This window comes from Argiope bruennichi, chromosome 5 (genome assembly GCF_947563725.1).
Source record: "Argiope bruennichi chromosome 5, qqArgBrue1.1, whole genome shotgun sequence".
In the NCBI taxonomy this organism is placed as follows: Eukaryota; Metazoa; Arthropoda; class Arachnida; order Araneae; family Araneidae; genus Argiope; species Argiope bruennichi.
Genome location: NC_079155.1, coordinates 52,099,702 through 52,126,105, shown reverse-complemented (window position 1 = coordinate 52,126,105; position 26,404 = coordinate 52,099,702). Strand labels below are relative to the sequence as shown.

General features: G+C 28.4%; 1 protein-coding gene across 2 annotated transcripts in view; it reads right to left on the bottom strand.

Annotated features, from left to right (window-relative positions):
- Positions 1-22,264, bottom strand: part of LOC129969043 (ankyrin repeat and BTB/POZ domain-containing protein 2-like) — a 136,226-nt gene extending 113,962 nt beyond the window's left edge. The window contains exon 1 of one of the 2 annotated variants that reach the window (XM_056083448.1): positions 22,003-22,264. The gene's annotated coding sequence lies outside the window, so the exon portion shown is untranslated. Of the gene's footprint in view, positions 1-12,202; positions 12,272-22,002 lie in introns of those variants that run through there. The other variant, XM_056083450.1, reaches the window with a different exon arrangement.
- Between the last annotated feature and the right edge of the window lie 4,140 nt (positions 22,265-26,404).

Here is a 26,404-nt window from a genome sequence, read left to right as displayed (position 1 = left end):
CATTTTGTGTCCCTGATGGGAAAATGATACTTTTTATTGAGTTGTCCCGCCGGCGGTTACGGGTGCAGATATCCGTCTTCAAACCGGAAAAGTAATTAAAAGAGTGTGACCGAGCGGCCGAAACCTTCGAGAGACGATAGCTTCATTAAATGATGGTGACTCATCAAGGTGCTGCTGAATATCTCACGGATCAAGCAAAAAGCGAGTCACCGATCGAATCAAATATAGAGATTAATAAGTTAACAAACGTCCATCGTTGAACAACAATGTCCAAAAACTGAATTATTCGTCATCGGCTTAGCGCACATTTTATAGATAATTGATTTATTTGTCCCGAAGGTCATCAACTTAATGCCGAATATCTCAGGGATCATATAAAATGAGTATCTCTGGAGACAGAAAAATTACAAAGGCCGATGGGTGTGTGCCTACTGAGGTGTCATCTTCGTCATGTGATCATGTGTCGAAATTACTAGATCGTTTCAGAACAGTTCTCAGTTTGTTTCAAAACGCAATTTAATAAAAAAATTAGCAAAAAAAATTAAATTTGTGTACATCAAGATACAAATGTTATGTAATAATATATTAATATTAAAATAGAAATATCAAAACTACTAAATATTCTAACACCTATGCATATTTAAAAATTCAAGTTTTGGACCGTCATCATCAGATGACTAGAATGATTCCATACCTTTATCTTATTGCCCTTTTAAATACAATAATCTTCCTCAGTTTCATCAAGTAATTTACTTTTCATAGTAATTCTATAAACGATGCGGAATAGCAATTAATAAAATAGCAAAGATAAGTTCTGCATGTGTTTTACGTTCATCATTAGCAAAGATTCTCCTGTAGTGGTCATACTTTATATTTGGGACCCCATGTTCTATATGCCTAATATATCTTTGAAGTTTATCCCATAATTTTGAATCATCCTATATATAATAATTTCGTTTTCAAGCATCGCGCAATAGATATTTTGAGGTACATATTTTAACTTTGGTGATGAAAAGACGATCCCTAAGTTTTCGCTTTACTTTCCTAACTTCCAAGCCGCACCAAGGAGAGAACGATTAATTCTCTAAATCAGATTTTTCATGGATTGTGTCCTTAATCTTTTATTTACATTAACACTCTTTTTTTAAGTGAACGAAGCTAATACTGAGCAGGCATCAAAATTTTTAATCATAATCAGATGTCGAGATGGAATCTTAAGCTTCTATTTCTGGAGAATATTTCATCCTCAACGGTAGATTTAATATGCGCCAAGGCCACATACAATGCTTGGTTGACTACTTAACCAAGATCTTAAGCTAAACCAGTGCGTTCATAAATTTCAGAATCAAAGATAATACTTCAAAATGGTCTACCACTTCCAAGATTTCCACTACACACACATGCGAAGACGTTTGAACAAACATTAATGTCGAGCTCGTTTATATGATAGATCTTCAGCGGACTCGAATTCTGAATGTTCGATCTTCTGATCCTAAAATTCAGAATATGTTACACAATCACCCAGAATCATTTTAAATTAATAAACATCATCGTTATGTGATGACGAATTATGTGTTGGTTAAATCGAGGGGGAAAATAAAAGCCAAGGGATCAGAAAACATTTATTCAGTTAAGATGTACCATATCTATTGGTATCGTCATTGTAATCAAAAGGAAAGAGAAAAGAAGTTAATGTTATCATTGTTAACAGAGTTATGTGTTGGTTACATGAACTAGAAGCCCTATTTCAGAAAAAGGTCGCGAAGTGAATCCTTTCCTAACTAAAAGATTGTTTTGTCAAAATTTTAACAGCCGAAATGGCTATAAATTTTGTTCATAAACAGGTATAGTATGTAAAAAAATTATTTTAAATTCAAGATGGAAGGAATTTAATAGAAGATATAACTGTAAAAATTTGTTTAGGCTGTAGAAAGTTCATTTGATTCTTAATAGGAAGCAACAGAAATACTTAAATAATGCAGTAAGTATTGCAATGAGTAAAGATTATTTTAATAAAATATGAGGAGAAGTCCATTTAAAATGAACCCTTTTTTTGATCGGAAAAAGCTTTAATAATATGCATGTTATTTATTGTAAGATCAAAATTTTAAAAAAAATCAGTAAAACCCTTATATCTGCTTCAGTTATTTGATATGTACAAGATAATTTCGAACACACAAGATTTTCAGTAAAAATAAGAACAGAACCCGCAGTAATTGGTAAAGCATAAACTGTTTTACCAATTGCCAACACTGAGACATATTTTTAGAATTAAATATAGTTCTCAGATTTCAGGGACCATTTAACCAAAAGATTTTCAGAGTTTAAAAAACAATCTTTCCCTTTAATAGCTACTTTTCTATTTTTTAAAGAACCTTTTAACTTTTAATTAGTTAAAGTAATGATGATTAACTTTACATGTGAGGTAAAATTAGTTATCATTACTTTGCATCTTTTCTATTTATACTTGTCTCTCGTTGGCATACACAGGATTCTAAACAATTGCACCGTTTACAAATGCTATAACTTGCTTGCAAAGTGTGGTAAAAAACAAGCTTGGGGTTTTCAACTTTCTGAGCTATAGAAGAGAGCTTCGAATTTAGTTCGTAGGGCGCATTCATGAGCTAGTGCATTTTACTACAATCTGAAATCCACTATTTTCAAGTCATTTACTATTACATGCAAAAGTATAAGAGCATGTAATGTTAAGGGTATCAAACACGCATCAGTAACTGCGACCATGTTTCTCAGAATTTAGTGTGAACTGGACTACGACATGAATGCTGTCCATGTGTCTAAGGGAATCACAAAACAAAACTTGACGCTCCCTTCAACATTGATTTTTTTTCTTTCTATCTTTGTTTATAAGATAACAATGCATATATAGCCAGTGCGATTGTTTTGAATTCCTCTGTAACTAATTCATAGATAACATTAGTTATAGATAGAATTTAAAATAAGTTTTTCGATAAACTAATGGTATTGTTCCCCTCTATTTCGAATACCTAATTTTAGTGTTGTGACAACCCAGTATTTAGTTTGGACTTTACCTTTTGACCAATTGCGATCAAAATTTGATAAAGGTAAATTTTTAGTATTAAGATCATATGCTGAATTTCATTTATACACCTAGATGCAATTTCCAATTATTGCATCCACATATTCATGAATCCTTTAGGGAGATAGTCAGCCCAGTTCATAGATGCTGTTTGAAATTTGATATAGAAATAGCAGTTCTAATGATACAAACCATAAGTATGATTTCACACATTTAGCTCGGGCCAATATTGAGTTATATATTGAATTGAGAAAATTCGAAACGCAGAAAGTTACCAAAATCACGTGATCGATTTTTTTTAACATTATGATATTTACTCTTTTATACAACACATATATAGAATTAAAAATAGATTAATCATAAAAATTTTACTTAAAATATAAATTTTAATTATTGCTATAAGACGGAATATAATAATTCTTCAAGAAAAGAGGAAACGTCAAATTAAAAAAAAAAAAAAAAAAAACATGGAAATAATTTACTTAATCAAATTTTTCTTTGTGAAACAAATGTTCTTAAAAATGTTATTTCTCTAATGTGGTATTTCAAGCTCGGTCTCAGAATTGCATTTTTAAATATTTTAAGAATCCTATTTTCATAGCCGACAATAGATTAATACTCGCGATGATTTTCTAAAATTATACAAATGCATTATTGATATTTCTATTATTTTAAAGACACAAATAAAAACAAATAATTTCTTGGTTTTCCACATTTAAATATTCTTTCAGGAAATAGCCATTTTAAAACGAACGAGGGTCAGAACCATATCATCAAATGTAGCTGCTAATCTTAGGCGTGGTCCTTATAAACTGGCTTGAGCAAGAATTCGATCGAAATGCTAACACACACCCAAATCTTGATTGACATTTAAAGCAAAAATGATGAAAGGGTTTCTTTCAAAGATTTAATACTTGGCAAAAAACTAATTTAAGAAAAACAAGAACATGGAATTTTCAAAATGTGTTATCATAACCTGCAAGTATATTTTTCTTTGCTTCCAAAAAGAGAACAGAAAAATTCATAATCAAATACTCTGATAGCGAAAATTTTGAATTCAATGAAATTCAGTAGTTTTTGTTTTTATATTCGAAGCTTGATAAATATTTGTATCACCTTTTTTCAATCATTTATGGAAAAGGCATTCATTGATTCGATTCCCCTTAATGGCGAACCATCAAACAAGATTTCATGAGATTTTAGCAATGACAATTTATTTTTTTGGATAAAATTTCTTCTTTCTCTTTTTGCTCTCAACCTCTTATGAGAAGGTTGGGGAGGGGATATTTTAGATTCCTCATATTGGTTAAAAAAAATTGAAAGAAGCTCAAAGTTGAAATAATAAATAACAAAATGATTTTTTAAAAAAATAAGCTTCCATTAAAACAACTACTTCGCAAATATTGACGATATCGTTTATTTGGAGTTGAGATTTCCTTTACAATTTTTACTTACAAATGTTGACAATTCTGAAAGAAGAAAACCTTGTGAAAGTTTTCGTGACCTCTAATATTTTTTAAGCCACCATAGTTTAAGAAATTATGCTTTAAACAAACAGGCAACTAGTTAGACAAATAGAATTTGGTATATGATCTTTATACCAGAACCGTAGACTTGTACTAAATTTTAGAACTAGAATTTCGAGTTTTAAAGTTATTAGCTATCTAGTCATATGAGAGCGTGGTCATATTGAAAAAGCATATGAGGAAGTCGAGAGGTCAAAGGGGTGAAAAACACTGCAACTGGTTAAGATATGCTAAAAGTAAGTTTATATCTTAAATAAAAAGAAGTTTCAAAGGATTCTGACCGCAAATAATGCAGAAAAGGACTTGGATTCTCCTCAATGTAGAGAAGACTACGATAACGCAAAATAAAGTTAAATAGTATAAAAAATATATATATAAGATAAACATAATTGTAGCATTTTGTGAATATATACGAAAAGGCCTCAGGAAGAATAATCCAATAGTTTTTTTATTTCTTTGATAAACACCGAATCAATCTCTAAAACGAAAGTAATCGACATTTAGAACGATTCCATTAATACATTAGCGGGATGGCTATTCGCGTGATCTCGGTGGCGGCATATGATTTTCTTGTTATACCCAATGCAAAAGTTTTGATTAGACATAGATTTTTTTCCCCTCATAAGATTTTAAATAAAGTTAAAACAAGTAGATTTATTACTTGGTTTCAGCCATTTCTCTAATTTTCAAACTTCATTCTTATTAATTGAAAAAAAAAAAAAAATGCAGATCCGGTTTTTGAAGCATCGCAACATAATCTTTTGTGCTTGATTTTTCCATTTTTATTTCATTTTTAAACTTTAACTATTCAGCAGCGATCACAAGAGCAGAGCGCACACCCATGTATTTAGCACTAAATTTACCTCGAGCGAACAAAGGGCCGTTTTCCAGTCCCACTCTCAATGTATTGGTGAAATGTCAATAGGTTTAGTGTTAATGTCATCGCAACCAGCGTCAGCATAAACAGAAACTCAAAAGAAGAGGAGTATAGTTATAAAATATGTTTAGGAATTTTTTAACAGTTTGATTAATTAAAAGAAAAAAATTATATGATAATAAAATTAATATTACTGAATGATTTTTTTTTTGAAAAATTAAAGTGGTGTAAAAATGGTTTTTGTATATAATACATTCAAACATTATTCAGGAAAAATTTTCAAATTATGATTAATTTTTAATTCTGAATCTAACTAAAATTTTGAAAACTTTTTCGTACGAGTGCCTACTACCCATGAATTAATATCGAATGGTTTATCGAGTAGAATATTTTGTGCAAGTTTGGAGGAATGAATTGGAGAAAGTTTGATTTTTGTTAAGATTTCAGATTAGACTGTTTCAAATTAGGATTGACAACTGTTTCCCTTTCATTTTTTACTCTCCTTTTTCTAACTTTTAAGCTTTTCGCAAATGAAAAAAAAAAAAAATTGTATTGCAAAACTGAAATAAACACACATGTAAGGAATTTTTGTTCGCATTTATTTACAAAATTATGTGGCACAGAATTTTTTAAATCAGTAATTATATTAAGTGTTAGTAATATTAAAAATTACTTAAAAATATAAATTTCTTGCTCTGTTTCAATTCAAAATATTCATAATTTAATCTTCAATGTTCGTTTATTGAAAAATATTTTGTCCATTAAACTACCGTGCTTGACTTACATTCTTATTTAAGCGCTACAGCCAATGCATTTATTTCCCCCGACTTGAACGTAAAACGGGACCTTGTAAAAACCTCGGGCTTCAGAAGCTCTACTTAAAATAGGATTTAGGAGTGACTTGTTAAAGATTTATCTAATTTTGAAGATACAATAAAGGACTTCAAACAAAATCTTTTAGCGCAGTCTAAAATGTGGATGGTTTAAAGAGAAGAAATCATTTGATAGTAGCATATTATGTGCAAACACTAAATGGATTAGGATGATTCTTGAATTCAGTTGAAGAAGTCACTACACAATTTTTAGAGGTTAACTTTATTAATTTTCAAGTCGTTATTTGTGATGATACGGAAAATAATATTCTGCAGAATCTGTTTTTTTTTTTTTTTTTTTTTTTTTTTAAATTTCTTTTCCTGTTTCTTTATGAAGCAAGTACTCACATTTGGACTAAAATAGAACGTAAAATAGAATGGGGGAGGGAGCTATAGCATTTTATTTTTCAATGGGAAAGAGAAGTACCAAATTGGATCTTGAATGGACAGATTTGATTTGGATAGTTTAAAAATGGCTTAAATTTTACGATTTTATATCATACACGATTTTATAACAGTGCCCCTAAATTAATATCGGAAGATATTCATTCTGCATCCAATAAACTTAAGAGTCTCTAAAGAACAACAGAAATTTCGAAGATGAGCGCAAACTAAAGCATCTTCCTTACCACGTTCCGGCACAAAAAAGGCACAAAGTCAAATCAAATGATCTAGTCTACACCTTTCAATCAGATTATTATATAATACCAGCGGATAGCATTATTACATATACAGCAGTAAGGATTAGAAATTTTTAAAATTGGTATAGATGGGGATGTCACTGAAAACTTGGTATCTATTTATATACACAATGTAAAAAACGAACGATGAAATTTGCATTGATATTTGAAGATTCCTGTAATCGATATGCTCTTATTTCACCCAACCTACTTCCGAGATAAAGCTAAGGATTTAACCAGATTACGTGATTACTTGATTCCAGCTCCAGTGACCGGCACAATTAAGATTGGCTAACGAAGAACTCATCACAGCAGATGAAAAATAACGATGTTTAATTCATGAGAAGATCACAAACAAACCTATCCATCAATCACTGAATCCGCCCGGGGCTGGAAGCAAGTTTCCAATTGGCATGCGGGCCTTCAATATGTCGATCACAACAGAAATTATGCGGTGTGATTCCAAAAAATTTGTCAAATCAGAAGCTATTGTCTTTTTTTTTATAGTCACCCTCGAGATACAAAAAAAAGAGACTTAAACATAATTACTGATTGCCACAATAATCATAAAATCTATTAAATAAACCGAAAAGGGTGATTGTGAAACTGCTAGTATTCAGGGCTTTTAATATGATGATATTTACATGTTTAACATACATTTTGCACAATTGTCATGCGACATGTATGTTGAAAAAATAGACAAACCGTTGAACCTACAGTTTCAAATTTGGAGTGTAATTACACGTTGAGTAATAGGCACTCGCTAAAGAGTCTTTAGAAAAATTAATTAGACTTTTAATTATAGCATTTATACATACGCGAGTTGCTATAACATTAAATAATTTTTTTAGTGTGGGGATGTTATCGCTACTATATAATAATTAAGAGTAAATTTTTTCAATGAAATTAAACATTGACTAATTAAGTCACAGGCATTATCATGTTAAGCTGTTTCGAACAAGAGATCTAAATGTTTTTTTAATTTATTTATTACTTTCTCAAATTCGGAATTTTCGGATTTACAAACACAAGGAAATGGAAAGGTCTTTTCCAAATTTAATTTATACATCATATAATCATGGATATATTTACTTTAGAATTTAAAAATTATTTGAATTTACAGAACATATACGCTAAGTTGAAACGCAATTTATTCTTAATAATAAATTCAAAAAATAAGTAAATAAAACGTTTTTTTTTTAAATAAAATTTTATAATGGAATTTGAAGGTGGAATTTATTTAAATACTTTCTTATCTTTTTTAGTTTTTAACCTACAATTTATAGTTTGAAAGATTACAGAAGCTTAAAATTTATATCACATTTACTGCAATGCGATCAAAATATAATCAATTTAATCGACCAACTGATAATGAAATGAAAAATATTAAAGTAGAAAAGTATATAAAGTAAAAAACGCAAATGGAAAATTCTCCAAAAGAAAATCTCACTGAAGATGAAATACTCTCCCTCTATTATGAGTTGTCTATTTGTGCATCACGAAATGTTTTTAATATCTTATTATTATATTAGCCGCCGTTGGCGACCAGCTTGTCCGCCCAGATTGACTTTTAAGGCAATGAAACAATTAACATGGATTGTTTTTTTTTAAATTCAACGATTTTTTGATACGACTGAGTCAAATTTAAATAAATCAGCCTACTACAAATTACTGGGGTGAAAATTAAAAATGTGTATGCAACGAAATAAAAGGGGAAATGAAAATCCTACTTCTAAAGCATTGTCCAAAGGCATTTTTTAAAATTTAATTTTAACTCTGACAAAAGCACGTGCCTGAGTGTTTTGATGAACGTGTTTGAATTTCATCATAATATTTTTTTCCAGATTGAACCCGAAGTACATTTTAAAAAAAATATTAAAAACTGTACAAAAATGAAATTCATAAATTAGAAAAGTAATTTTTTGGGATAAAATAGGAGAAACAGGCATCAGTTTGTAGACAATGCCGAAAAAATTCTAGCCAAACTTAGCGAAATTCGCCATATTATTAAGAAAATTTTAAAAAAATATTAACATATGTGTGTTTGCGCTTGTATGTGTTTTCATTCTATTTGTCATTTCTTTTCTATAGTTCCAAATTTAGGTATGTTGACCTTTTTTTCTGACCATGTTTCTTTGTGTAAATATCCATCATTTTAAAACGATATGCAGTGAAAAAGGAAAATTCAGGGATGCCAAAACGGCAATTTATAGCCAAACATGGAATGACTGAATCTATCTTACGAAATTGTAGCAAACATAAATTAGTCCCTTTCTGCGCATGCGCTACCTCCTGGCCATCTTATAACTGGCCGAGTGTAAATTCGGCAATAGATTCATATATATATATATAATATTACAATGTGCAAAGAAACGACAAGAATTCGAATAATTTCAATTTGGATATTTAATAGTTCTTATTTGAAAAAATTAATAAATAAAACAAAATTAATAATAAAAATAAATAATAAGAAACAAATTTATCGTTATCTTTATTCCTTTTTCTCTTAATAATTATTCTTCGTTTATTTCCACGTATGCACAGAGAAAATATTGTAACCAACAAGAAAAGAAAAAAAAAAAAAAAAAACGACTAAAAGATTTTGTCAATTTTCCGTGTCTCAGACCTCCCTCATTTTCAAAAAAGACTGAATCCTAGTTTAGCGTGCCTCTAAATTTGTCGCCAATATGGCAACGTAAACAAAAAAACGAAATAATTCTCCTAGTCATACTAATGATGATTTGTTGTTGTTGTTGTTGAATTTTACATATTCTACAATAATTTCTTGAGAAATAAAAAAATAAAAAAAATCGACAAAAAAACATTTATTAAAGAATTTAAATTAAATTACTTATTATAATTGAAAGTATTATTCTACTAATAAAACATTCTAGAGTTATTTTGAATGTAAACTAGGAACAGATCAAATATATTTATCTTTTTGTAATTCATATTGAATTAATTTATTCTAATTAAAATAACCTGTTCATGAATTTTATCAGGACAGCAAATCGAAAATTAAAAACATCTGCTCAAGCTTTTTGAAATCGTTTGTCTTTATTACACAAATCTGTGATCATGTTCTAACGGTATTCTTTGCGATTTATTATTCTTTTCGTGGATTTCCCATGTTAATTCGATGTCAGTGGTTATTTTTAGGGATAGATATCTGTTGAGTCGGAAGATCATAAACATTATCAGGAATATTGTATTGGAGAATTCGATCATGGTGAGTACATATCGCTCTGACAGGAAAATGTGTGCATCACTGAAAAGTTCCGCCATTTTCTTACAGAAATTTATAAATTGTTCCAACTAAAAAGAAGAAATAGTTGAACCAAATAAGTGCATTTATTCCTTAAAATTTCTTCTTAAAAATCTAGACCTCTAGAAACGAAGCTACTAAGAACGGATATTTGTTTTCTCTCTTGTGCTGTTTTATTATTCACAGAATCCTTATTTTCCCAATATTAGTGAACCTACTAGGTTCCTGCACCCGCTGCTAACGAAGCCATAGAATAATTTTTTAAGGCAAAAAAAAAAAATAAATAAATAAATAAATAAAAAAAATCCGCCCGGTGCTTTTTTTTTTATATGTCGAAGGCATTGCATGCTCGATTTATCCCACTTCTTTTGAATTATTCGGAAAAAAAAAAAATCCGTATGTTAAACGTGCTAGCGAAGCTACTAGGTTTCCATCCCGCTTCTAGCGAAACCGCAGGATACTTTTTTTAAGTTAAAAAATTCTACTCACTGCCTTCTTCAAATGCCGAATGCATCGCTTACTCTGATTTTATTCTATAAAGCACAGACTGGCACAGCCGGTTCGTAAAGGTTTTTTTATTATTATTATTATTTTATTTCAAAATACAAAGTAGATTCAGCAATAGTGACCAATAAAGATTTAAAAAGAAGTATTAAAAACAATCGTAACAAATAAAGGTCATAATTTTAATAAAAAGTTTGGGTAAATGTAACTGTTTCACATTATTGTTCATCTAATCAGCCATCTTGAATGGCGACTTGGCGCTGTTGGTATCTTTGGCGAAGTAAAAGGCAAAGTTAACTAAGATTTTACCCCAAAAAACAACTCGTGGAATTATGTTTGCTTGTCTGTGAATAAAATAATAATAATAATAAAACTCAATGAGATACATCCATAAAACTTGGTGTGTTGCTTTTGCACTAATATTGTAGATTTTTGCTATATTTTTGGATGAAATTGATTAATAAGAAGTCTATCTATCTGTCAGTCTATGTCTATATAAACAAGATAATTCAAAAACATAAATAGCTACATAGTTTAAACTTAATAAATAATTTTATTAACAGAATTATAGGGCTACTTCAGATTTTGCACCCAATCCCTTAAAGATTTGACCGTCTGTCAATAAGCATATTTGAGCATTTATAAATGCAATACCACGAAAGCGAAACGATGTTGATAATTGAAATTTGCTATATGGTCTTAAATCTGTACCAAGTTTGAAATACAAAGCAGTTGTAGAGGAAAACGCCCAAAATCCATAATCACTTTCTTTCAATATATTATGTAGAACAAGACACATGATATAGAGTTAGTATAGAAGAAAAATCACGGAGAGAACCTCGAGCTAGTTCATTTTGAAAAATTTCAAAGCTATTCTTTCGATGTGAATATTGTATCAATTCTTAATTTTCTTGCAAAAGCCAGAAATAAAACATTCATTGATGCACGTTTTTTTCTTTCAAAATAACTCATTTGTTTTTTTAACAAAATTGAAACTTTAATTTAACTAAAAATAAAAGATAATTAAATTCTAAAAATATTAAATTATTACTTCATTATCAAGAATCTATAATTACTCAAAATTTCAGAACTTCAAATAATCAGGATGAGACTATGCTCTCTAAATTGATTCCAAATTTCATTTTCAAAATATGAAATTTACAAACCCGAAACAAGTTAGGTGAAATAGAAATTTGCAAAAATTATTCTATGACTTTCCTACTCATAGTAACGATAAATTAGTAGCTTTGTTAGCACACTGGAAGTAAGGTTCTAAGAAATTGAGAAGAGTATATGTACAGCATCGAAACGGCAATAAAGAAACTAAAACATATCTATTACTAGTAGCGTTACTACAAAAAGCATTTTCTCTTAATTTTATCAATTCGTAAATGTATATACATATATGCATTTCACTTACCTTTCATCCATTTTCTCTAGAATAATTTCTGTTATTCAGACGAAGATCGAAAGCTTAATTACGAAATAAAACCAAACGATTTTAAAAATTCCAGAAAAAAAATTGTTGTTAAAATAATATTAAAATCTTCATCTTCTGGCGGGGAAAAGATAAATATTTTTTTTTTAAATACCCCATTAATGGATTTTTAAAAGTACTGTTATTATAATTTAAATTTCTACTTTTAAAAAGAATTTTTTTAATTATTATTTTTGTTAATTAGTGTCGATTTTCAGTTTTTTTAGAATTTGTATAGTGCGTCTACAACTCAACAACGAAAAACACCAGGAACTGCAACAATAATCTAGTCAAAGCAATATTGGTGACACTTCATCAGTTTTTAGATATCAGCCCTTAGAAAATTTACAGGTGTAGACTTTCTAACAAATATTTTTTATGATCAAAAGCATAAATATAAGAAAGGAAAATAAATATTTTTAAAAATTAAATATATTTTTATCAATTATTTAAAAGTAGAAAATACTTTTTAATTAAAATAAAACCTGAAGGTCAAACCAGACAGATTACAAAAATTTCGAAATGCTAATAAAATATTCTAATTAAATTAAAATTTTAGTTTTATTCATATTTTAATTTTTAATGAATATTTAGAATTGTGTATATATATATATATATATATATATATATATATATATATATATATATATATATATATATATATATTCCTAACTTTCTTTTTCACACCTCACGCTTTTACATTTTTTTTTGTTTTGACCTTCAGGTTTCCCATAAAAAAATTATATGCATTAATAGAAAAAGAACTTGTTTTTCGTTTTTTATAATATTATCTTTTAATATTATATTTCATAATGGAGGGAAGGGGATTATGAAACCTTGTTAACAATTATCCATTAAATAATCCTATCCATTTTTTTTTCTATTTTTGTTTTTAAATATATCTGGTTTTTTTTTTTTTTTTTTTTTCATTTTATACTTTTAGATATATTCTTTTTTTTTTTTTTATTTTACCTTAAAAATACGATTTATTCAGCAATACGAACATGAAAGAATTCTTTGAAGAATTTTTTTAGAACGTTAGAAAAATTTATTTGTTCTTGATTAAAACAAGTTCTTATTTGTTCTTGGAATTTAAATTATTCAAAAATCTAAATTAAGTTCAGAAATCACTGAAACTTTGTATGATTATCTAAAAAACACCAACATACAAAACTTTAAGATTAAGATATTAGGAATTCAGCGAAAAATCGAATGTAAAATTACATCTTACAAATAAAAAGCGTATAAAAAAGAAAATAAATTGTAAATTAATGATAAATTAAAGTAATCTATTACAAAAATACTTTTATTATATACTTACAATCAAGATTAATCTTTCAATCACTTTTGCTTATTCATTTTAAAGAATCCATTAAACAAAACATGTCCGCGCCTGCTCTCCTTTTTTTTTTTTTTTTTTAATCTTATTTAAGATTGGAGGCCACAGCTACAGCGTCTCCAGTTAAAAATTTAATTGATTTTTTTTCTTTGCAGCATTTTTTTTCTGTAATGGATATAGAGCTCTTATTCAGTTTTAAAATGTAATGAGCATTTTAGTCATTTTATTAATAAGCATCTCTTAATTTTTTAAAGGAAATTTTCTTTTCAAAAATTTTAGCCATTTCTTCTTGGTGAATTTCTCACAGATGAGCAAATGTTTTAAAAGCTCTTATTCATAGAAAAAGATCTTATTTAATTTTTAATTTAATCATTTAATTTTTGTTTAAATTTTTGTGACTAACCGAATTTGATTGTTGTTGCTTTTTTTTCCATGTAATTTAAAAGTTTCTCATGAAATCTATCTTTATGACTTAAAATACTATCTACCAATCAAAATAATCAAAAATATTCAAAAATTGTTGTTTTATTTGTTGAACAAAACTGTACTGTTCAGTAGGATGTTACTGGATTTTTTACCCATTTCTAGATTAGTTTTTGTTTACCTATATAATTCAATGATTAAAATAATTATTTAAATGCAAAAAAAGGTCCTAAAAATAATATGAAAGCTAAAGTACCAAAAGCCTATTGTTTGCAGTGTTATATGATGAATACCTTAAAAATTATGCAGAATATTTGAGAGAAATTAAAATTTTACTTACTAAGTTTAAATTAAATTTTTTTAAATATTGCTCGGTCAATTAGTTTTGCAATTAATACGGAAACAGAAACAACATAAAAATTGATCTTCTTTCATCCTTTTAACAGCACTTTAGTTCTTACAAATAAAATTATTAAAAGCATTTTAATATGAAACATAATAATAATTTGTAACGCGCCAAAAAAGGTGTGGTGGATCGATTCATGTTCACATGATACGCGCCAAATGCACAGCGACAGTTTAATTCAGGATAATTGCGCATCTTGGATATTAAGTTACAATCTTAAGTTACAATGTTGTGTACAAACATGCACTTACATTATGCATGCATCGATGTTTAAAACGAGATTGCGACATTATATGTTAAATTAGAAAATTTTTTTAAATAAAATCACATTTTATTTATATAAATATATTAATTTTAAAAAAGTGTCAAAATTTCAAAGAAAGCGGAAAGCAAATAAAGAGAAAGTAACAACATAATATATAACAGAATTTCTTTTTCAGTATTTTTCCTCAAATATGGCGATGAACATTCTTTGCGGAGAAGTTCAATGTGTTCACACGATATATTAGCACATTAACCTGTTTAGCAAAGCCATTGTTACAGGAGGCGGAAATTTTTTAAGCAATCCTAAGTAAGATTGCAGCAAACCACCACTAGCTGTGGTTGCATAATCGGTAAAGAGATAAAATAATTAGGACTGCATTGTCGGTTTTGCTGCTAGACGTAAATGGGTATCTGTGTATTTCTTTACGGTTTAGTGAAGATATATTTTCAATGCAAATAAGTACATCAAGGAAAAAGGATCGAAATAACAGATTGATAATCGACTGATTAAAATTTTATGAGCTTTTTCATTTATTATGATAGATGTGCAATATAATTTTGTTCATTCAAAATTGAAAATAAAATTTATTTTATCCAAAAATTAAGATAAACAAAAAGATCTAAAAATAAGAAAAATTAATTTGTAATATTAATCGGTTTTATCAAATAATACCCTATAATATAAGAAATAAAAACACAGGAAAAAATAAAGTAACAATAAATGTATTTAAATTTTCAAAAAGTTTTTAATAAGTTACGCATTTTTAATTTAAAAAAAATTAAAGAAAAAAAAACAATTTGAAGCATTTAGAATGCAATAACTGTACGTTAAAATTTCTGAGCAAACAATAAAATTCACAGTGAACTTGTTTCAATTTAAAGTAGCCCATTTTTCTTTGCTACTTTTACTTTTTATATTTTTTATTGAACACGCTGTATAACTAACTAAGTTCTCGTGTGAATTAAGGGCTTAAAAATTTAATTATGACCACTAAGAACACAAAGTATTGACTTCTCATCAACCGAAAACAACTCAGAGATCATAATTTTTTTAATAGTGTTGTTTTTGAATTAACTAAATTATATTCAAATTATAGATGATATTTTAAGATTATGTTAATAGTAGGGATTGCAATACCGAATACCGGTATTTTGAGCCATTTGTACAATTTTGTAATACCGGTATTCACAAGTTTAAATACCGGTTTTTGGGTATTTACTAGAAATTTTTTAAATTGTCTCCATTATATGTTCAGGTATCGCGAACATAGCAAAACAGTATACGTTTTTGTTTTTATGTCTTCCTAACGGGAGAAATTAATTAACTAATTAATGGCTTAATTAATTGCTTAAATCTAAGTCAGCGAAACATGGATTATCCCTGAAAGAAAATATTGTATCCATAACGACTGAGGGGACAACAATTATTAAAAAAGTTGGAAAGTTGATTGGTGCAAATCAGCAGTTGTGCTATGCTCATGGATTTCAATTAGAAGTAATAGATGTATTATACCAAAAAAAATAAAGAACAGAAGAATCCAAATACTGAGGATATAGAAATTTCGGATTCCAACTTTGAAAAGAGTAAGAGTGAGTGATATTGACAATGAAGATAATGACAATGTAATTGTTGAAGAAGATACCGAAATAGAAAATGTCTTATGGTATTTACATAATTATAATGATTTTAAAAATGAAAAAGAAGAAAAGAAAATAACCAATTCAAATCTGATTAAGTGTAGAGTAAATTTTCTTAAAAGTTTTTTAGCACAAACCTATCCACATTCAGAAGAATTCGGTTCAGTTATCGAAGATTATGATGTCACTACTGTCGATAGTGAAAAGGAATTGTCTCTTGAACAAATATTAGATTTAGTGATAAATAAAAAAATTTCAACGAACCAAAATACAATACAGAAATCAGCTATATCCAAAACCATCCGACGAGAAATCGATTTGTTTGAAGATGTGGAATTTAGAGGTAAATACTTGGGAAAAAGTATATCGCGCATTGCTAACAGTATCATCAACTAACGTAGATGCCGAAAGAGCGTTTTCGACAGCTGGTCATTTTTACACAAAATTACTTTTCAGGCTTAATGACAGTACAATGGATGCATTATGTTTTTTAAGATCACATTTCAAAAATTTGTAATAGTATCACAGACTGAATAGTGATATTTACACTTTTTTTTTTTGATTTAAATAAATAAGACGTTTTTTTACTTTTTTGTGATTATATACTGTTATAATTTATAAGTTACAAATTATTTTTTTGTGATATTTACACTCTCTAACAAAACTGGCAAATAAAACAAAGAAACACCTGTGTTTTCTTTCTTTTTCTAAAATTTCTTACACCGGTATTAAGATTTAAAAAATACCGAATACCGATATTGAAATTTTGGTCCGGTATTGCAATCCCTAGTTAATAGGAAAATCAAGAGTCCAGAGAATTGTGGACGAATTCGAAATAAAAATCAATCCAAGTTCTAAATCCACCATATCATAAATAAATGGACGTGGAACAAGGGGGGGGGGAGAGAAAGATAGAAATTCATTCCGTTCCCCTTTAAATATATTATCACATAATTGTTCATTGTCAGTTGGAAAGAAAGAAGAAAGAAAACTTCTTATTTTACAGTGGATTTTAACTACAGGTATGACACATATATCTTGCTAGTAGTCAAAGGGATAAAGAATTTCATATAAAATTTGGTTAAGCAAAAAATAATAAAGAGGGAATTCAGGCAGCTATTAAAATAAGAATAAGAAATTAATCTCTTAAAATTCATTGTTTAGGTTTATTCCTTTTTTTCTCAAACTTCTGATACACATTTTACCTTAGATAAAAGTAATAATGGAAGATATAAAGCGAAGTTTCATATCATTATAGTATAAAGACGAAATCTTTTACTTCGCCTTTATCTTATAGATCAAATATTTGCATGTAAATGAAAGTTTCAAGAGATTTCATTTAAATTTATTAGCGTAAATTTTATAATTAAGTGTAAATAGTTTGCTATGCAAAAAGGAACCAACTGAAATCCGTTGCGGAATAAACAGCTTAAAATGCAATTCTGGGACAAATACAATTAGACTTTTTTTATGCAATGTGTTGTAAAAGTCTTGTATCTAAAAATGTACATTTTGGAATTAGTGGTTAATAGTTTAACTTCACTGAAAAACTATGGACAACTCACAGTGAGACACACAGAATAACATTTTTTTAAAGTTTCGAAACATTTAATAGAAAAAATTTTGAGATGAAAAGATTCTGAAGAAATTTTATTTAAATTTACTGAATAACTGGTATCAGTAGAAATTCCTTTTTAATTATTGTTAACTAATATCACTTTTTTTTTCAGGGTTCAAGATTGTTAAGAATTTTCCACCAGAAAAAGAAGTCAAAAATGAAAAAAGTTTTTAAAATTTTGGATTTTGAAAAATTTGATCTATGGGATAATATACAAAAATTAAATATGATTCTTTCATTGTTTTCTTTTCATTTTTTTTTCTTTATTTTAAGATTGAGATAAATATTTTTCGAATAAAATTAGAGTTGTAAAAATTATTTTCCTCTCGGAAAAAAAGACTGCAAATCACAACTTCAATGGATTTTTTCCTCATCAAGTTAGTAGAGGTTGATATTATTATACAACGGCATATTAATTGTACGTAAGTAAAATTTATATTTTAAATTATATTTTTATACAATTTAAAAAGTTTAATATAATTTAATAGTTTATTATATTTTATACAGTTTATTATATTTTTATAAAATTTAAAAATTTATAATTTAGATGGAATATATCAATATAAAAAAAACTGTTGCACATAATTTTTATTAAAAGTTATTCTTCACTCCTTAAACTATGCATTGTGACTTTTAAAAGAGATTAAATAAACCTTGATTACTAAGAATCGATCAAATTCTATAATATTACTAAGCAAAACTAAATGATCAAATCAAGCACATTTGAAACTGAAATATTGGATTGATATTTTTCTAATAAATGTATCAACATAGATTTTAACATGTTTATTATTAATTAATGTTAATTTACCAATTCGATTTTTTAACTTTTGTGCTCACATGGAGAGAAAAGAGATTTTGTATGTATGAAAGGGTTTGTGGTACAGGGCTATAACTACCGCAGGGGGAACACCTCGGGTCCTGAAACTTAAGGAAATTCAAGTTAGGAAATAAGGTATATTGATTTTTTTTAATATATTAGAGATATTATTTTTTTTAAATTGATAACTAAAACTGAACTGATATTTATATTTTTGCTTCTCAAATCGAGAAAGAAAGTTAATTTCTAATAGAATAAAAAAATAAAAATTATAGCTGTGAATGCAGTTAATAAATATCAGATAGCTTTGGGTAACATTTTTTTATTTAACAATAAAAACAATATCAATACCAACCAATCGACAGAACATTTATCAAAAAATGTTTCATTCAATTAAAGTGTGTAAAGTTACTTTAATTATTAAGAAATTAATCAATCATAAATAAAACGAAAAAGTGGATAGGGTTGAGGGAAATGGTAAAATGGAGAAAGAAAGTATCAACTGTTGCCCCTGATGCCTCAAGTCTCTAATTACATCCTGTTGTGGTACTTATTTTATGAACAAAATGGGGGGGGGGACGCTAGTGCAAGAAAGTTTAAGAAACTGGATTTTAAAATTATGAATCCAAGATTTCATATTAACTGCACAAAATGTTTTTTTAAGAAATATATTCTTTTTTTAAGTGTTACTTCTCATATGTAACTCTTAAAAGATATTATACGAACATATAAAAAAATTTTTATAAGACCCTATCACTCTAAAATCTGTTTTGTCTATCGTAAAACATAATACGAAAAATAGCACTGGCTTCTTGATTTTAAGGTTCCGGTCGCAAATATGATATGAGGGTATTAAAATAATATCACTCTAATGTCTGTCACAATTTGAAGTTTACAAATATTTTGCTGATGGAATCATGAATATTAAGTATGAGAGATTAAATTGAAATTAATATAACCAGTATTCCGGGAGAAACAGCCGTTCGCCAAAGGCGACTAATTACAAATGATAAAATATACAATACATAGCTTCCATGCTGAAAAATTTGATGTAATCACAATTTAGAATTGATTTAAAAGACAAACAACTAAAATTTATTTCTATTTCTTCTCTCTCACTTTCTAAAAATTGATTGCGATAATGGTTTTGAATTGATATACTGTCTGTAAATTGCTATATGCATGATACAAACATTGTTCAGAATGCTCTATAGACAGTCAGACCAAAACTATTCAATTTGGGACGTAGTAATTTCTTTGGTAGTAGTGGCTAAGAACGAATTTTTTAAATTTTTGATTAGATTTTTAACTAACAAAAAATAAAATGAAATTTCAGAGTTTTACATTAATGATTTTGAAGTAGGTTATTTTATAAAAATAATTCACTATCCCACTCTAAAATTGAAATAAATAAATTTCTAGAGAGACGAATTTTATTTCAAAGCAAATTTTTTCTCTAATTTAGCAAATTTCTCAAGGGGAAAAAAAAAAGCACAAATTATGAGAGTGCTTTTTATTACTGTAATGAATCTTTCAGTCATATGTAATTTACCATATGACCTGATAAAAGTTTGTAAATTAAAATTATCATAAAAATTCTTGCATTATGATAAAAAAAAAAACCATGTTTTTTTGGGGGGGTTTTGGAGCGGGGGGGGCATTAATTTTAAAGCAGAGTTTCCATTTTTGCTTTTATTTGTATGATAATGTTTTAAGTCTCCATTTTTCCTGTAAATTGCATGATATAAAAATTGCTATAGACAAATCAAGCCTAAGGTATTATAATTCACTTCAAATTAAAGTTATTTCTTTTCTTTTCTCATTTTTTTTTTTTTGGTAAGAACTAAATTTGGCTAATGTAATAATCTTATAACGGTTTCTGATCAAAGTAAAAGATAATTCCTTGCCGGACCCCTTGACCTTTGGGCTTATGCCCGGTTGACCAACCTCAATGACGATATAAATGAAAAATAAAACTAAATTAGGCCGGTAATTTGAGGAATACCCTTAACGAAGCGTAACAATGGGAGAAGGCTCACTTTCATGATCTGCAAGATTTGAAGCATCGGCTACTAATCTCTTAGCTGCAGAGAAGACAAAATACTTTCCAGTCTATTTTACCTTTCCAATTCAACATAATAAAGGATAAGGGCTGACAAGGAAAAATATAAGATCAGGAGTACAATTTATCCCTGGTATGGCACAAGGAGAGAAACGAAAAAATCGTATGAACCATAATAAGCAAGAGATATCCTAAACTAAGTTTGACCAGGAATACTTGTAATTACATAATTTTCTATAGATTTCAAAAAACAAACATATTTTAATTATTTTGGGACAATTAACTTACAGCTGACTGCTTTTTAACAGCTGATTGCTATTTAACTTATTCAAAATATATTTTAATCATAATTAATTAAATTTGCATGAATTATATAAAGTAATCAGAAACCGATAATGAACCAAGTGAACAAAATTTATTTGTATAGAGAGTACTTATTTATCGATATTAGAAATATATCAAAGCATTTTTTTTTTTAAATTCAAACCTATGAATATTATTAACAAGAATTAACACAGCTGAGTAGATTTCAAACCTTCGAGTAAAAAAAAAAGTATTATTTCTACAAATAAATTGGTGGAAGTAACACTTACAGCAGCAAAAAAAAAAAAAAACAAAAAAAAACCTGTATATTTTTTTAGTTAAATCTTTACATAATTATTATTATTAAAAAACATGGCTCAGTGTAATGATTTAGTTTTCAGTAATTTTGAATTAATGAAGTTTAAGAAAAAAACGATTTTGTTGTATTATTAAAACAAAATTTATTTCTAAAAACTGATTTTTTATTATTACTAATTATTAATTAGTTTATTTGCTACATAAAGGATAGGGACACTTTTACCAATAATACACACATAAATTATATATATATATATATATATATATATATATATATATATATATATATATATATAATTTTTTTTTTCGCCTGGCCATAAACGGTATTTTTTTCCTATGTTTCTGCGCATAAACATGCGCATTGTGACAGGCCCAGCAGACGAAACATTTCTCTCAAACTAGTAACCAGTTTTAAAAAATTTTTAAAAAATAGACAAGAATTAAGAGAAAAGGAGAACACAAAAACGTTCGCATTCAAGTAGATATTGAAGAATTTATTTCATTTATTTTTCTGGAAGAAGCAAAAACAAAAGCGGATCCCAAACCACTTACCCCAAGCCGGCAGCACATTTCGAATCACCGTGCTTATATTCTCCAGCTGTACATGGTATAACTCCACACTGTTCGTTTTTTGAAAAAATTTCCACAAACACAGAAGGGTGAGTGATCAAAAAAAGAGCAAATGCACCTTCAAGAGCGAGTAAAAGGATCTAAAACTGCGTTGTTCTAAAGCGCAACGCGAAAACAAAATAATTCCGAACTAGACGCGACGCCTCGAAACCTCATCATACAACTCAGGTGGTTTAAAGACCTGCTGTTTGTTAGCGCACTTGATTGTGGCGCCTTTCTCCGTCTTGGGATTCTTGGACAAAGGGTTGCCATAAACTTGGCGGAGTCTTCCCACTTGGCAGGATTTAGCACCACAGCATTCGCCAAAGAAAAAAGTCGTTTTGACACCCGAAAGACCGGATTTCTGTCAGTACCTAGGAAGTTCTAAGTGGTCATTTTTGATGGCTACGAACTCTAAGCGCTCTCAAACGATTAAAAAAAATTTGCAGTGATGTATTCTACAGCGCAAGCTTGTTTGTTCACGTGTCCTTTCGCGAATGAGTCATACATGAGTGGTAAAAAATTTCAAGGTGATTTTAATTTCAATTCAGAAATCCTCTATGTTTCTATGAAACTTACAGGATTCCGAAAAGAAAAATTCAAAGAAAAGTTAGAATAGAGGCATTTATGCATATAATGGAATTCTATTAATTGGAAGCTAGAAAGACAACAACAAATAAAAAAAAAATGCATTGAGAAAAACTTTAAAAAAATTAGTTCCTGAGGAAAATAACATTTTAAAACTAAAATGGGCACTGGAAATTTATTTTTAGTTTTCAATAACTAGTTTAGTTTCCTTAATAACTAGGAAATTGTAATAAATATATGAAATAATTATAATTAAAAATAATGCTATAATAAAATAAGTGCTGCTGTAACTAAATAAAAGAATTAGAATTGAAAAATTCTATAATTTTACTAAATGAATAAGTAATTTTAGTAAATAAACGATATGCAATTTTTTTGAATGTAGCAATCGCACAAATAAAACTGTATAAAATATCTAATGTACTCAAAAAAAATTTTTTTTTTATTTGATCGTTATTTTTTATTGCATTCTGATTGCATTGTACAACAGTAAAATTCTGTTGTGAATTAAGAGACAAAAAAAGAATTTGAAATTCTTGTCAGAAGCATCAAAACATGATAACGTTTCAAGCCTGTCTTCGTCTGGCTTGATTGCATCAGTCGTTACATTATCTGCACAACAATTTTTACGGCACGCTCTTTAAAATCCTAGCCTAAAACATAATCATATTACAATAATTTTCCATAGACACTAGGTATGAATATATTTAAAAATCAAAACCAATTTAGGAATAAATTTTACCGATTTTTAGTTTTCACTTTGAATTAAACAATATAAATTCAAATTATTCACGATACATTCCCTAACGCCATATTCATTTATTCACTGTATTTGAACATATTATAGAGATAAAAAGTGCAATTCCTTTAAAATTTTATTTTATTTTTAAGTTAATTTTTTTTAACTTAACGGATGTTTCCCAATATACATCATAAAAATAATTATATTCTTGTACTCTTTTTGATCTTTTTTTTTTTTTTTTTTTTTTTTTTACTTTGGGTAGCATAGGGTAGGGGGGAGGTGTTCTGATTTATGATTTTATATTCATGCTTTTCTTTGTTAATAATTGAATATTCTGTAGAATCAGTGTAACAGTTGGATGCAAGCCATGAGCTTTTATTTAATTCTTCAAATATTTAGAACCTGAAGCATGCATATTTATGAATATTAAAGATGTGGAATTGTTAGTAAAAAGAGAATACTTCACAGCATGTTCAGATAATTGATAAGGTATTTAGCTATTTAATAAATCGTATCCTAAAATCTTGAACTTGGAAAGAATTTTTACACCAGACTTTACATACATTTTAGTTAAGAGAAATTTCTACACAGGAAGAAATTCTTCTGCTTGTAATATAAATTAGAAAGAAGAAGCAGAAGGAGTCTATTTTAAATTACTAATATTTAACTAAATTTTACTAAATTTGGTTAATGAAATTCAGAAATGAGAGGCAGCATTTTGTACTTAAACGATGACGAAGCATATTTGCGCAATAATGAATAGAATACATATAGTTTAGAATAAAAAAAAAAAGAAAAAGGCTTTATTGAACTTATAGTATCGTTACACATGATTGTCTGTCCAAGAGGAAGAACAACAAGTAGATGTTTCTTAGTATGGGATATGCCCTCCCCTTACTACAATGGTTTAATTTTGTTATCAGCTATGAAATATTTGTACATCACATATTTTTTGTGGGTATTCGTTTGGAATTTTCTTTCTATGTAGAAGTAATGATTGATAGTGTTCTTTCCTTTTTCGATTAATAATGTTACTAATTTTTCACTTAGAAATTTTAAGATCATGCTAGTCATAGCAATTTTTTCCTGAATTTTGATAATTTTTAAAAAATCTTTATTTCATTGTTGCAATAAAATTCATATCGCTTTCTTAGTTTCATAAATATTTCTTCATGTGGTTTTCTTTCATAGTTCATTGAAGTTTCGTAGTTCACTGGATACTGTGGAGGAAATATTTTGGATATTATCTGTGCAATTTACAAATGGTAACAGAACGTAAAATTACATTGTGTAAAAGACAACGTACATTGTAAAGACACATATATCATAGAGATAGTTACGTTTTTAATAACTTTATGGTGCCATGAAATTCGGCTCCATTAGGACGATTTAATATACACAATAAACAGAACAGATGTCATGCAGCAAATAAAAGGGGTGTTCAAATGAAAAGGTACGAAACGGCACTGTGGATATAAATGAAGACTTTATTCAAAGTATATACCATAGACCTGAGCAAAACGATCCCATTGATTACCGAGCCGAAGGATTCCCTGTTCCCAGAATTCCTGTGGCCGTAACGAGACGCAGTACTTCACAACGTCCTTGCTTTCGCTGTCCGAGTTGAAGAGCTTCCCTTTCAGATGTTTTTTCAGAACCATTAACTTCGATGGATACTGTGAGGCACTCCGAAGACTACGCAGGTCCATCAAGAACAAAAGAACGGGGCTACTCACGGAGGGTGTAGTTCTGCTCCATAATAACGTGCGTCCATACGTCTCCAGGGTCAACACGCGGAACTGGCCAAGATCAAGTGGGAGCAGCTAGACCATCTGTCCTACAGCCCGGATATGTCACCCTGCGATTTTCATGTGTTTGGTCCCCTGAAAAAACATCTGAAAGGGAAGCTTTTCAACTCGGACGGCGAATTCAAGGACGCTGTGAAGGACTGGGTCTCGTCACGGCCACAGAAATTCTGGGAACAATCCATCCTTCGGGTCGTTCATCAATGGGATCGTTGTGCTCAGGCCTATATGTGTATACTTTGAATAAAGTCTTCATTTATACCCACTGTGTCGTTTCGTACCTTTTCATCTGAACACCCCTTGTAACACTGTTTTAATATCTGTAGGAATTTAATGTTTAAAAATATTTTATTGGTGAAGTCTTGGACATTAACACAGACGTATGTGACTTAATTTATAGTAAACACTGAAAACCCCTGCAAAATTGCTGGTCGCTAAAGGTAATTAATATTGTAATAAAAAGTGTTTTGTCAAATTAATCATTTTTCACACCAATAATCCAGCTTATGTATATCAGAAAGCAATAAATTAATAAATGTTGATCATTATCATAGTTAGTAATAGCTTTATTTTAAGTTAGCAATAATGAGAAACATTTTTGAGAAATTAAGAAAATTTTGAATTTTTATTTATTAAAATCCAGAGATCATTTAAAAATTTTGTTCAGCAAATGCTTATGCAGCAAATACACAAAATGAATTGTAAATTATTTAAATAAAATATAAATCATAAAATAAACGAAACAAGTAAAATTTTTAAGAAAATTATCTGAAAAAAGTATCGGATTTAAAAGCAAGAAGTAAAGAAATGATAAGCTATACAAATTCTTAATCACAAAATCTTTAATATGAAACGGAGTATCTTTAATATAAGCCCTGAAAAAACAATTTTAAATTTTGGTTTGTTGAACCTAAAATTTTTTAGTGACATTTGCTAGGTGTCATTAATATCAATTTCTCTGACGAATTAAACAGTTAAAAAAGAATTAGGCGAATATAAAAAAAATTATGATACTGTATTATTTGGAGAATTCGATTTTTGCGCTTTTCAGCTCTAGCAAATCATAGTAAAATAATGTCTTTTTGTTTACTCCTCTCACTCCCATATCTATCAAAACTGTAATATGCAATAAATTGCCTTAAAGCATTGGAAAATTTTCTCTCTTTTTTTTTTCTTTCAATAATTGTCCAAACTTAAGGCTAGAAGTTAA